A 15,045-nucleotide genomic window follows, 5' to 3' on the forward strand; every position below is an offset into this window, starting at 1 on the left:
TTATGGGAATTCCTCTTTGCTGAGTGTTAAGACACCGTGCCAGCCAGATAAGAATCTGTGCCTATTGGATCAAACCTGTCCTACAATGTTAGGAGCTAATTCCATCTCTGGAGGTTTTATTTCTATCAATTTTCTCCCATTCTGGGTATAGTTCCATGGGCAATAACTGTTCTTCATGTATAATCTTTGACACTGAGTGTTGACAAGCTGTTTAAAAGTAGGACTAGCACAGCTAATCCTGTCCTTTAAGAAACCTTTCCATCTGGATAGCTGTGTTGAAATGTATACATTAGTTAGAATCATAGAATCGTTACAGCACAGAAGGAGGCCATTTGGCCCATTGAACCTGTGCCGGCTCTTTGTAAGAGCAATCCAGTTAGTCCCATACCCCTGCTCGTTCCCCGTAGCCCTGCAATTTTTTTTCCTTCAAATATTTATCCAATTCCTTTTTGAAAGCCACGATTGAATCTGCTTCCACCATCCTTTCAGGCAGCGCATTCAAGATCGTAACTACTCGCTGCGTAAATAAGTTTTTCCTCCTGTCGCCTGTGGTTCTTTTGCCAATCTGTGTCCTCTGGTTCTCAATCCTTCGGCCAATTTCTCTTCACTTACTTTATCTAATCCCGTCTACGATCTGATAACCCGTCTAGTTATCTGTGAATCGCTCTCTAGTTATTTGGAACGGTAGGTTATCACTAGGGTTATAATCCCAAAGTGGGTGCCTGCTCACCAGTTCTATTGTATCATTGTATGTGGGAATGGCCCATTACAAATTCCCACATACAGGTTATGGTGCGAACAATAGTCCAAGTGTAATATTATCAATAGAATTTATGGAGTGTTGTGTCTTTTATTATATTTGCACCTGAGGAGGGAGCGTGAGTTAAAAGTTCTGTAAAAATAGAGCAAGTTGCTATATTGTGTCTTGCTCTACAAATAAAAAGAAAGAAAACTGCAAATGTTGGAAATTTGAAACAAAACCAGAAAATGCTGGAAATACACAGCAGGTCAATCAGAATGGTTCTGGTGAAGGATTGCTGACTGTCCTGTGTGCATATCCAGCATTTTCTGTTTTTATTTCAGATTTCCGGAATTTGCAGTGTTTGTTTCTCTTTTTTTATTTGTACTGTTAGATTTGCTGCCTTCCTCTTCCAGGAATGACAGTCTTGAAGAAGTTCTGTCCCTTCCTATGTTCATCTGCCCTCTAGCTCCGGGAGGAATGTCATTTTCTCCCAACTGTCTGCTTCCGAACCTCCCAACCATTTCTCTACCCTGCCACAAGGCTATTTCCAATCCTGTGTGGCCCTGATTTTAAAGTGCGGGGGGAGGGGGCGGATACGGTGAGCCCGAGTCCCGAAGTGGGCGGTGCTCCCAGGGACGCGGAAGCCCGACTGATCTGAACTTCCATCGGAGTCCTGCCCGAACCCGGCCAGATGCTCTACCTGGCCAGTGGGCAGGAGCAGAAGATCGCAGCCAGGGTCCGGCAGGATCAGGTAAGTGGTAAGGGTGGGTGGGGGGAGCTGTGTATTACTCCAGATCCTGTCTAATCAGCATTATCAATGGGATATAAAATTAAAGAGGAATGATATCTATTGCCCTATAATCCTAAATATTGTAGGAGATATGTGAACACTTCTTCATTAACTCTTCTTGCCCCATTTTATGTTTAGAACTGCGAGGCAGACAGCTTGGGAACAAAATGTTTGTGTAGAATTTTGGTGAATGGGCAATTCTACCCACAATGTTAACTACTAATTCCTAGATAGTGATTGTGAAATTAGTCTGAGTATTACCTAGAAACAATTTCCAAGTTCGTTTAATTAACTGCCAGTAATCATTTCCAGGTCTCAGTACCAGCAAGTAGCAATTGCTGAATGAGTTTGATTGTTAACTCGCAGCAAACAATGATTTGGGACCAAGTATTGTCGAGCTTATGAGAAATATTTTTTTTATTTACATCTATTAGTTACAAGGCCAGTGTCCACAATTTACCTGATAAGCCAGCAGCAGACAAGTCTAGGAGTGAGTTTCAGACGGGAGGAACTTGGAAATACTTTTGTGTGCTGTCTCTACTCAGATAGGAGAGAGACTGTGGGAGTAGTTAGTCTGTGTGATGTTATCACTATCCAGTAAATATAGTTAAAAGTTACATTAAATTAATCTTACCACTACAATTATCTGTCCTAATACTCCTGGCTCCTAGTACATGAACATTTTCTGCAATCCAATTTTTACCTTTTATTAACCAAAAATGAAATCAAGCTGCTGTACAGATCTGTTTCTGTATCTTCACAAGCTTTTTGCAGCACAGGTTAATACTGCCACTATATGGGGCTGTGCTATCTCTAATAAGCTGTTCTGGTAATTCAGTGTCCTTGCTATAGACTGATTTTTGTTGTAACTGAATTATTTCAAGGATAGCAGAAAATCACTTTTTTCAATCCTAGTTCCCCCTTCTCCCTCAAAGGTTTTGATTCTAAATGGGGTAAAGCTCCATAGTGCTGGTTTTCACTTGGGAAAATAGGCATTAACGAGGAATTAAGGGCCACAAAATGTTGTAGTAGTCTTACCGCCATGTTAATCCCGACACTCAACTGATTCTGGGATGAGGGGGTTATCTTATGAGGAAAGGTTGGACAAGTTGGGCCTGTATACACTGGAGTTTAGAAGAATGAGAGGTGATCTTATTGAAACAGATGAGATCCTGAGGGAACTAGAAGGGGTAGATGCTGAGAGGATGTTTCCCCCTGTGGGAGAGACTAGAACTAGGGGCCACAGTTTAAAAATAAGGGGTCTCCCATTTAAGACGGAGATGAGAAGAAATTTTTTCTCTGAAGGTTGTGAGTCTGTGGAACTCCCTTCCCCAGAGAGCGGTGGAGGCAGGGTCATTGAATATTTATAAGGCTGAGTTAGATAGATTCCTGATGAACGAGGGAGTCAAAGGTTATAGTAGGTAGATGGGAAAGTAGGGTTGAGGTCACAATCAGATCAGCCATGATCTTATCAAATGCCAGACCGGGCTCGAGGGGCCGAATGGCCTACTCCTGCTCTTAATTCATATGTTCGTACTCCAGCTGCCGCCATTTTGAAAGGGTCCTACCCCTGGAGTGGCCGAAAAACCTGCCTGATACAGGCCTCTTTCCTATGCAAATTGGGGTCCTAATGATGTAGTTAGGACCCCAATTGCAGTTTTAAGGGACACATGGGCAGAGTTTGAGATGCGCACGCTCTGCCCATGTGTATGGCGTTCCGATCAGGAAACGGCCGGAAAAATTTTTGGAATTAATCTTTTGTGGAACTGGACGGAGCAGAAGTGCTCCTCCTGACTCCACAAAATTACCTCGCCCTGTTTTGGCGTCGCTTCCCCCCTCCCCACCCCACCGAGGACCTACCTGCGGGCATGTGCCGGTAGCCCAGCCGGTCAACAGTCCTGAGGCCGAAGACAGTCGAGTCCGTTCAGCATCGGCCACTCACCTGCCAAATTCAAATGAGGCCTGGGTCTCAAAATCGCTGCGGCCTCTTCATTGCTGGAATGACCGGCCAGCGTGCTCCCCCGGTCAGCCACCCAAAAGTCAGAATCGACCTTCATATGTATGTTGGCAGGCTGTTTTCCAGTGGGAGGATATCACAGCTGTGCCCAATCTTGTGTTTACTCAACAGCTACACATTTCACATTTCATTAGGTATGATTTAGACAATAATCGGAAGCAGGAGTTCCGGCTGATTTTTTTTCCCTAGCCCAGGGGTATCGGGATCAATTATAGCACTGCTGGGGATTGAACCTAGGACTGTACAATGTGCTGTATTTACCAACTAAACCATCTGAGAAACTCAGGAAAAATTACTTCTTGCCATAAATTGGTCTGAAGTTCCCTGCTGCTTTAGTAATTAACGGCTAATAAATTAAAATCATTTCCATGAGTGGAATTTGTATGTAATACATTGATGGCTGTCAAGTTGGCTACAAATTCACCAGGACTAAGCACACACTACTGATAGTCTTTTGTAAAGATACTAGTATATCTCCTATGGTGTTGCTCATGGTATATCCAATACAGTGGTATAGGATACAGTGGAGTTACAATGCCATCTCGTGCTGCAGCCCATAATTACAATGTCACAAGGACCTGTTTACATAGGGAATGTTAAATGTTGACATAAAAAGTTGGACCAAAAATAGAGACAGCCAGAAGTGAGGCTTGTGGACAGGAAATGTATCCATACACGATATTTTTAATATTATAATAGACGTGGAGATAGACCTTCTCGTATCAGATGGTCAGTGCCACAGGCAGTTTTTTAAAATCAGTAAGTCTAGGTGAAGGGCCAAGGCCCATGTACAGGTCAACAGCAAGATTGGGAAGAAGAGAAAACAAGAAGTAATGGCTGGATGAAACCAAGGTTGTGTTTTAAAAGTCCTAGATTGTAGGAGAAAGAGAAGGTGGAGGGAGGTAAAGAATTTGAAATATTATTGAGTATTTGAGACAGGGCTGTTTCACTTCAGAGTGTTGGAGGAGGATGACGTTTAATCTTATAATATTTTCTTTCCTAGCTGTGTCGTCTTATGAAGGAATGAGAAATGAAAAAAGATGTTCCATAGGAAAACATCTCTGTCTACCTCGCCCTGCAGCAAGAATGCCTCTTATTGGAAGATGACAGAGGATTCTGGAAATGAGTTCATGATTGAAGTCTGCTGCTACCTGGTCGGACTTATTCAATGAATGAAGAGATCAGGAGGTGGAATGTAAGAAAATTGCAGAAAATATGAGTAAGATGCCACAATGCACCTATTTAAAGAAAATGCATATTCCTCCCTATCCCAAACTATGGAAGAATATGTATGAGATACAAAGTACAGTACATACTGGATTTATGAACGATCATTGGTCAAACTATATTACATTCTGTTCACTGTGATAAAAGACTTTTAATACCTATTTGTAACAAATGAAGTATTTAAAAACATTCAAAAAGGATGTCTGGTTTGGTAACTGTGATAACGGGCATGATTTTAACATTGAAAAATGGGTGGGTTGGGAGTGTGGGGGCATTCAAAATCGCAACCATTTCAGACCCGCCCCCAACCCGCCCATTTCCGGTTTTCACTGGGGCGGGACGAGGGGCAGGCGACTAACCCGCACCCAGGAAGCGGGTTGGTGACTAAAACCTTTCAAGGAGGCTGCAGGCCTCCCTTTTTGCAGAATTTGCAATTTGAACCTCTGGGGACCAGGATTCCCAGGCCTTCTCCTTCACGCCACGTGAAAGGAGGCGAGAAGGCCCGAAACTGCAGGTAGGTGGCACAGCTTGTGGGCCGGGAGAAGCAGGAGTGCTTCCACCAGGCCCAACAAGCCTACCTGCAAGGACCCTCCAACGATCGTGGACCCCCACGATGACCCTGACCTCCCCAATGATCGCGCACCGCCACGCTGACCCCCAATATGTATGAATTGAGGCATTAAGAGCAGGAACATTCCACGTTCTCTGCTCAATTAACTGATCTTGGTGGGATGGTAGTAGGGGTGTTACTATTGTAACAGTATTACTGCAATGCCTCCAGATTAGGGAAGGAAAAAATCAGACAGAGTTCCCGTCCCTGATCACTATCTAGTGACCTATGCCGGAATGTCTGTCTATCCGTGGATGTTGGATGAGATGAGAAACGGCTAGGTCTTCGCTGATATGCCTCACACAGTCAAAACCCTGCCAAGACTCACATATGAAAAATGTCCACTCGGATGAAGTTATTTTAATTTTGGGCAAGCTGTGCATTTGAAATTTGAGCACTGAGCTCCATTGGCTGGAGTAGTTTCTGTAACTGTGCTGGAGCAAACCACCACAGACTACTAAACAAATAATAGACCAGCAATTGGAAACCAGATTTCTCTGAGTTTTGAAATCCAAGTGATGATGCTGCTGACTAAAACCATGAGTCCTGCTCAAAGTACCTTTCAATGCAAGGCAGGGGGATCACATTGCTGAAAATGCTCTTTGCATTTAAGCGGTAACATCCTCTGCCTTCTCTTGTTGAGAATTACAATATGAATCAATGGACTTTGAAAATTATCTTCCATACATAAAATGTTGCATTGCTGTAGGAGATTTCAAAAGTTTGGTCGGAGGTTGGAGCATCTCACATGCAGAGGCTGCATATGTACAGAATTTTAAGTCACTTGGAACAGGCTACAGAGACTGCTGTTGTAGACAATTTTTAGGAAAATTCTAGAGAAACTGGATTCAGTGAAACTGACTGGTTTACACCAAACCTTCCTGCTCTCTGCATCCTTACTGTGTTGAAATCAAATTTCTCCTGCTCTCTAATTTATCCTTTCGCAGGATCTCTACACAGTGGAATTCTTGACCTCCCTCAAACTTGCCTTGCTTCGACAATCAACGTGCTTTTAAAAGCCAAGCTTGGTATTCCATCATCACAATGTCATTTAATCTCATCTTCCACTCAATTTAGCTACTCTCCTATTGTTTCCAGTCTTAATGTTGGCCTGCAGTATGGGCTGTGGTTCAGGTTTCTCAATAAAAATCATCCAGGCAGTTGAGTTAATATTTGTTGAGACATTGCACAGATGCTGTAGTGTCACCAGGTTCTTTGAAGAAGTAACAGAAAGGATAGACAAGGGTAATACAGTAGATGTATTATATTTGGATTTTCAGAAGGCCTTCGATAAGGTACTGGATAGTAGGCTCATGACTAAGGCCTTGCCCCAGCTCCAGTTCTTGTGCCCAATGAGTCACTATGTGCAGATCCCTCCTCTAACCTAGCCTCTAAAGTCTGCGTGGTGTTAACATCTGAGCTGATGCTTGTGAGAGTCAGATCAAGTGACAGTACATCTTCAGGAAGGCTGCACTCCTCTTCCTCCACTGGCTGAGGGGCAATGACATTCTTAGCAGCAGAAATGAAAGAAAGGGATAAGGGTTAGCTTTTGGTCTGAGGGAGAGCAGAGAGAAAGAAATGGGTTTTGAAAGCATCTGCAGCTTGTCATGCAGAGTGTGTGGGGTGAGGGAGAAGTTAGAAGAGATGATGATGATTAGGTATAAAGAAACCCTGCGTAACATCTCCTCCAGCGTCACCAGTGGCCACGGCCTCCGCTCAGCCCCTTCCCATAATGGCCAACACATTCTGGGGGCTCTTTCTCCTCCGGTGGCAGCCTGTTGCCTTGTATTGTGTGTGACCTTCTACAGAAAAGAGGAAAATGTGTTAGAGCCTTGTGAGGTGTTTGGAGAATATGGCTATAATGGTGGAATAGCTGACAGTCTGTGTGTAAGTTGTGAGTAAGTGAGGATTGTAATAATAGTGAGTGTGTGAGCATGAGGAGAAGAAAATTTAATGAAGTGTGATGCAGTGATTGCCGGACAATGTAGGGTAGTGGGAGGGCAGTTTTGTGAGTGTTATAATTAATGCGGCTATGAATAGTGCAGAGTTATCAGAAAGTATTTTAGCAGTCTTCTTACCTTAACAACTCTAGTTAGATCATTAATTTTTTTTCGGCATTGCAGCCATGTTCTTGGTGCAGTGCTTCTGGCATTGATGTCCTCAGTAAGCTCTTCCCGCTGCCACTTGAGTAGATGCTTGGAGGGCTTCCTGCCCCCTGGGGGGAAAAAATGTCCCTCCTCCTCTCCACTGCCTGCACCAAGGGCTCCAGTTCAGCATTAGAGAACCTTGATGCCCACTGGCTCCCTCCTACAGTCATTTACTCAGCAACTTGTTCTTGTCTCCCTGTAGCTAGAATGCACCTCCTCTTTAAGAGGTGCTGGCTCCCTTTAAGTATAGTCCTGGACTCGCAATATCAGTCCATTCCGATAGGCGTGCAGCTAATGAATAGTGCAAGTAGCACTGGCTGCATGCATGAATGTTTGTAATTAGCAGGCAGCACGGATACCTGCATTCCTACATTGATAGTAACTGACGCTGTCAGTCCCACCCCACCCAACGGGCGCGATCCAATTTCTATGCCTTTGTCTTTTTGAACTACAAACACTGGGATGATGAATAAAGAAAGCAAAAGTTACTGTGGATAAATTTGGGAAACCACCAGCTTAATGCTTGGCTGCAGCTCAAGTGTGCTCTATTAATGTGTACTGCATGGGACTGAATGATCCGGTCTCTTGTTGCGTATGCGCCCCGATATGACTGCTGCTGATCCCCCACATTCCCCCCCACCACACCCCACCCCCCCCACCACTAGTATCCATTCACATTTCCCATCACGATGGCTGGCTACAGTATACTGTAGACTTATCAGTGTATGGGGAGGTGGGGCTCTGAGTTGAGCAATGACTCAAATTACAGGAATGTTGTGTGGATTGGAGTCAACAGAGTACATTGAAATAAAGTAATGTTGTTAGGTTCATTTTGCTCGTTCAAGTCCAACTACAAAATGTGATTTCTGTTTTCCAATTTCATGTTTTGTGTTCTATGATGATATATGTCCAAGTTTTAGCAAGAGTTGCTACTGTCCCTGTATCGGCCAGCCCGTCTCTTTCCCACTGACCGTGCTCCTGGTTTTAAAAATCAGGCCGCAGCTGCTGCCTGTTCTCAGCAGTGAAATGTCAGAAGTGGTATCTGTCATCCTGTGCACAAGCCTCTTATGGTCACAGTGCATAATCCTTCCAAAAACATAGCTGAGGCCTGCTATAGGCCAGATTCTGTAATGTCACTTAAAATACTTAAAAATAGCACAGGGCAACAATTTAAAGGCTGAGGTGATGTTTCCTTATTTTCTCCATTTCCAACAGTGCAAACAACCTGGCCTTGCTGATTCATTTGAACAAACCTCTGTTAAAGGCTTTTCATTTCCCTTTCTTATGATCTGGAGAAAATATTTCCTATTTGCTATTTAATTGATAGCACCAGGTTTACAGATTAAAATTGCAGCAACAATTAACATTTGCATAGCAGCCCTCACTTAACAAACATCTAAGTGTTTAACAAGAAGGAAAAATGGATGCTCAGCATGAAAGAAGGAAGGAATTTTCGGTGAGGTGGGGGAAGACTAAAGGCACAAGAAGAGAACAGTTTTTGAAGATTTCTGAGGGGATGGAGGTGACCAGGTTAAATGGTTTTGGTAGAGAATTTCAGAGAGTAGGGAAATAATGGCTGAAAGCATGGCCTGTGATTTTGGAATGGAGGGCCCAGCGAACAGGTACTATTCCGTATTCAGAGGTGCAGAGAGGGACGTAGGCTAGAAGAGACCATTCAAATAGAATGGAGCAAGGCCGTGGAGGAATTTAAAGACGAGGTCAAGGAGTTTGAAATTAATTTATTGGGGCATAGGAAGCCAGTAAAGCATGACGGCGATGGAGGTACGGGACAGCATATGACTTAAGGAGTTTCAGATAAGCTAGAGTTTGTGAAGGGTGGAAGTAGAGAAACCAGAAAGGAGACCATTGGAGAAATCAAGCCTCGAATTGAAGGCTTGGCAATGGGTGGAAGTGGAAGTTGCTTTCTTATGGTGGTAGTGGTGATGTTACAATTGGCCTCAGTGTTATTCGGCGAGGGAAGAGAAAAAAAGTAAGTTCCTATCACTCTCCGATGATGGTTATTGAAAGTGGATCCCAGGTGAGGATAGGATCAGGTTAATCTGTGATGACGTACCCCATCCCTCTATTGCTAAGAAGCCTATCTGTGGTACAAAGAGCTTTATTGTGTCAAGCGTACTTGCTCCTCATGGCCATGTTGTCATTTAGTTTCATCTATATTCAAAAACATTGACCAAATGGCCATAGGTAACTACAGACATTGATAAGTCTTAATACAGTCCCATGTAGAATAATGTAATTGATTATCAGCTCTGAACTTGAAGCTTATCTGTACAATAATAACTTAATTAACGGTAGTCAACTTAGATATAAAGGGGAAGACCAATCTCCTTGATCTCTTTGAGGAAGTGACATCCCAAGTGCACTGTGGAAAGCTTATGGTCTGCTGTACCTAGATTTCCAAAAGCTCAAACCTGTAGGAATTCAAGGTAATCTTAGAAATGTAAAAAGAATTGGTTGAAGATAAAAAAAATAGTGGGTACTTGTTAGTGGAGTTATGTCCAGATGGGAAACGTACTGATTGGGATGCTCCAGGAATTGGTGTTGAGACCACTACTGTTTCTAATTTACATCAGTGACTTGCAAATTGGTCAAATGTTCAGATGATAGCAAACTAGGAGGTGCCGTGGAATCGGAGAAAGTGGCTCAGAAATTACAGAAGGAGGTAAACAAAATATGTAATATGAAATTTAATGCAGACAAGATAAAATACTTCCCTTGAGAGGAAAGAAAAATGGGTGACACGTGTACTCCTTGAAAGTTGTTGAAATAGCTACAGTTGAAGGTGAAAGGCCTAGGAGTAGACTTGATGCTCAGTGTCCTGCCAATGCAGAACATCAACTGACAAAGCCAATGGAATGTTGAACAATATAACCAAAACAGTAGGTTAGAAGTCAGAGGAAGTCATGATGAAACTTTACTGCGCTCTTGTCAGACCACATCTTGAAAGATGTATCCAGTTCTGGCCACTGAGACACAAGGCAGGCATTCAAGCAGTGGAGGCAGGTGAGAGAAGAGCCAGGATGCTGTTCCCAAGTGCATGATTTTTACATGGAGCCGGGAAGAGAACTGGAGGGAAGGTAATCGGACAGGAAACCCAAAGTAAAGTTGGTGGGTTGCAATCTGTAATCGCGACCTAGATGAAGACAATGAATTTTGCTTCCAGGTTTTGCGCCCGGCAGCCAGCCTGATAGTCTGATTGACAAGCTGTCAGGCGGGAAGGCAATGGATCAGGGATCAGAGAGGAGGGAGGGAGGGAGAGATCGTGGGCTGTGGAGGAAATTGGGGGGGAAGAGAGGACCCTGTGTTACTGTTTGCAGAACTTACCTTCAAGGGCCTCAGGCTATGTATGGTGACTTCCAAATGTGTTTACAACCCAACAGAAAAATCGACCCAGAAATTATTTTAAAGAGTTGCTTAAAGTGAGAACTTGGGATGCAATCCTAAAAGCTACCAAAGGATATCCTTTGGCTGAAAACTGGTTTTAAGCCCAGCTTTGCAGTTTGTAAAAAAGCTTTGAATATGAAGATCAGTGTTGTCAAAGCAAAGCTGAAACCGGGTCGTGAATGTGAAAAATCACCAAGAAGCACACGTGAATTGGTAAACTCGTCAGCTGTAAGTATCAGAAAAGTAAACAGCAGATTCATCGTCTGTACCGTGGAGAAGATCGGAGGTCAGCAGAAGATCGGAGGTCGGGAGGAATTGAAGGTAGGTCGGGATGTCTGACGTGGGGGGAGGAGTTCTACCATCAGTGGGGTCTACCATCGGGGGGTTGGGGGAGTCGGCTTCACGAGGGTCCAATCTCACCAGGTAAGCTTGTTGGGCCTGGATGAAGCACGCCTGCTTCTCATGGCCCACAACAGTGCAATAAGGGCACTCATGGATCCGGCCCTTCTCACCTCCTTTCACCTGACGGGATTCAGAAGCCATGGGAAACCCGTGCAGATGAGGTTAAATTAGTTTCAGACTTAGATTCAACAAAAAATTAAGTGCAACTATTTCAATGAGGTAAATTGCCCCTTTAACAATCTGCCCGCCGGCATTAATGGGGAACGGGACTTCCAGGTTATTTGTTTCCATTAAGAGTCTCTCTAATTGCATGTAAGTATTCTTGATCAAGGCACATTTTGTTACTTTTGAATATTAATTTATAGTAAGTCCACTTAACAACCATGGCTAAAAATTACAATTGTATTCTTTGCCAGATTTTAACAAAATATTTATGAAAATCACCAGACCCTTGAATATATATATAGGGGGGTGAAATAGCTGTATTAATTAGAGATAAGATAATGGCAATAGAAAAAGCGACATAATTAACAGAAGGCTAGTAACAGAATCCATATGGATTAAAATAAAAGATAAGGGAATCAATTTTGAAATGTTGCCGGTTTGGTAGCGGGGAGTTGAAGGTGCTCGTGGCAAACCTGAATTTAAAAAATGTACCTTTTCCGACGCGATCACGATGTAATTGATGGTGATTAAAGTTGTTTCAGGGTTTCGCGCCCGGCAGCCAGCCTGATTGACAGCATCCTGGCTGCCAACAGGAGCTGCAACACCGATGGGGAGGGGTGGAGAGAAAGACAGAGAGGAAGACGTCATCTGGCGCTGGAACAGAGAGTGGAGGGCGCTGAAGATCGGCGGGGGAGAGGGGAAGATCAGGGGGGGAGATCGGAGGGTTGGGGGGGGAGAGGGGGAGGATGGAGAGGGCGAGATCGGAGAGGGAGACATCGGGGGCTGAGAGGGACATCGGAGAGGGAGACATCGGAGAGGGAGACATCGGTCATTGGAGCAGGGTGGAAAGGTAGGTTTATTTTGTTTTTTAACTTTGTTCAATGGTTTTCTATTTAGTTTATTTTTGCCTGATCTGGCCCTTCACATCTGGTTTCACCAGGCATGAATCGGAAGCCGTGGGAAAGCTACCCAGGTAAGTTTAAAATCGTATTAACTGTCTACTGTGTCAGAAATAAAGTACCTTCAGTACCTCAATGAGGTACATTTGGTTCTTTAACTATCATCCTGCCAGCTTTAATTGCTGGCGGGACTTCCGCGTTCGTGAGGCGCGCGCGTGCACACAGACACGTCTGTGGGGAACCCGGAAGTCAGCGGGTTGGAGCCGGCTTCCTCACCCGCTCGGGATTTCACTGATTTTTGCAGCCCCCCGCCCCCAAAATTTCCTTTGAAAATTGGGACCAAGGGATCGATCACGTTAATGGGGTATACTAATAGTGGAAAGGAGGTGGAGGAACAAATATGTAAGCAAATATGTGAAATGAGTAAAGGACATAGAATAATAATCATGGGAGATTTTAACTACCCCCAAATAAACTGATAAGAGGAGGTAGTAAAGGGGTACAGGGAATGGAGTTTTTACAGTGTGTGCAGGATTCCTTTCTTACCCAGTATATAAAAAGCCCAACAAGAGAAGAAGCACTGCTGGATCTAGTACTGGGAAATGAACCAGAACAGATAAGGGACTCTAAGGGAATCAAGGGATATGGGGATCGGGCGGGAAAGTGGTGTTGAGGTTGAAGATCAACCATGATCTTATAGAATGGTGGAGCAGGCTTGAGGGGCCGTATGGCCTACTCCTGCTCCTATTTCTTATGTTCTTATAGGAGAAATAAGCATGGGGGAACATATAGGCAATAGCGATCACAACATAATAAGGATTAAGGTAAAGATTGAGAAGGACATAAGTAAGACAAAGACCAAAGTAATACATTGGAAAAAAGCTGATTTTAAGGGATGATAATTGAACTAGGGAAAATAAACTGGAAAATTTACTGAGAAACAAAGAAAAAGAAAAAGAACAGCAGTGGGAAACATTTAAACCGGCAATCAATAGAATCCAGGAAAAATATATCCCACTAAAAAGCAAGAACAAACTAGGGAAGAAATAGCAGAGGCACTAATATATATAAAGATTCATTAGAAAAGGGAATAGTGCCAGAGGACTGGCAGGCAGCTAATGTGATTCCTATATTTAAAAAGGGAGATAGAACCAGTCCAGGGAACTATAGACCAATTTAGCTAAACGTTGGTAGTAGGAAAGATAATGGAATCCTTACTCAAGGATGTAATAGAAAAACATCTAGAAACCAAAAATATAGTAAAGAATAGTCAGCACGGATTTTAAAAGGGAAGGTCATGCTTGACCAACCTTATTGAATTCTTTGAAGAAGTAACAGAAAGGATAGATGAGTAATGCAGTAGATGTAATATATTTGGATTTTCAAAAGGCCTTCAATAAGGTACCGCATTGTAGACTTATGACCAAGATCAGAGCATGTGGAGTCAGGGGACAAGAAGCTGAATGGATAGCAAGCTGGCTACAAAACAGAAAAGAGAGAGTAGGGGTTAAAGGTAGTTACTCAGACTGGCAAAAGGTGTGAAGTGGTGTTCCACAAGGATCGGTGTGGGACCACTGTTGTTCACCATTTACGTAAACAATTTGGACTCGAGAATTGGATGTACAATTTCAAATTTGCGGATGACTCCAAATTGGGGGGTATAGTTAATACTAAGGAGGATTGCGACAAAATACAGGACGACATTAATAAACTTGCAGAATGGCCGTGTAATTGGCAAATGAATTTCAATATAGATAATTCTGAGGTGGTGCATTTGGTAGGAAGAATAAGGAGGCCACTTACTGCTTGGATAATAAAAGTCTAAATGGGGTAGAGGAACAGAGTATAGATTCACAAATCACTAAAAGTAGCAACGCAGGTTAATAAGGCCATAAAAATGACAAACCAAGCACTGGGGTTCATTTCTAGAGGGGTAGATTTGAAAAGCTAAACTTGCATAGAACCTTGGTTAGACCACACTTGGAGTACTGTGAACAGTTCTGGTCTCCATATTATAAAAAGGATGCAGACGCATTGGAGAAGGTGCAAAGCAGATTTACTAGGATGATACCAGAACTGAGAGGTTATACCAATCAGGGAAGATTGAACAGACTGGGGCCCTTTTCTCTATAAAAGAGAAGGCTGAGGGGTGAACTGATAGAGGTCTTTAAGATTATGAAAGGATTTGATAGGGTAGACATCGAGAAGATGTTTCCACTTGTGGGGGAGACCAGAACTAGGGGCCATAAATATAAGGTAGTCACTAATAAATCAAGTGGGGAATTCAGAAGAAGCTTCTTTATCCAGAGAGTGGTAAGAATGTGAAACTCGCTACCATAAGGGGTAGTTGAGGTGACTAGCATAGATGCATTTAAGAGGAAGCTAGATAAATACATGAGGGAGAAAGAAATAGAAGGATATATTGATAAGGTTAGATGAAGAAGGTTAGGAGGAGGCTCGTGTGGAGCATAAACACCGGCATGGTCCTGTTGGGCCATATGGCCTGTTTCTGTGCTGTAGACTCAATGTAACTCGATGTTGAGGTGCCAACCGCTGTGACCATGTTGTTGCATCTTATTGTGGTGTTTTTGGTGTGTTGTATTTTACTTCCAATGGTTCCTTCACCTCAGGCACTTTCCCT

General features: G+C 43.3%; 1 long non-coding RNA gene across 4 annotated transcripts in view; it reads left to right on the forward strand.

Moving 5' to 3' along the window:
• Nucleotides 1–4,969, forward strand: part of LOC137325017 (uncharacterized) — a 59,232-nt gene extending 54,263 nt beyond the window's left edge. For all 4 annotated transcript variants that reach the window (XR_010963775.1, XR_010963774.1, XR_010963776.1 and 1 more), the window contains exon 5: nucleotides 4,553–4,969. This is a non-coding gene — a long non-coding RNA (uncharacterized lncRNA). The remainder of the gene's footprint in view (nucleotides 1–4,552) is intronic.
• The last annotated feature ends 10,076 nt before the right edge of the window (nucleotides 4,970–15,045 follow it).

This window comes from Heptranchias perlo, chromosome 9, assembly GCF_035084215.1.
Source record: "Heptranchias perlo isolate sHepPer1 chromosome 9, sHepPer1.hap1, whole genome shotgun sequence".
Classification (NCBI taxonomy): Eukaryota; Metazoa; Chordata; class Chondrichthyes; order Hexanchiformes; family Hexanchidae; genus Heptranchias; species Heptranchias perlo.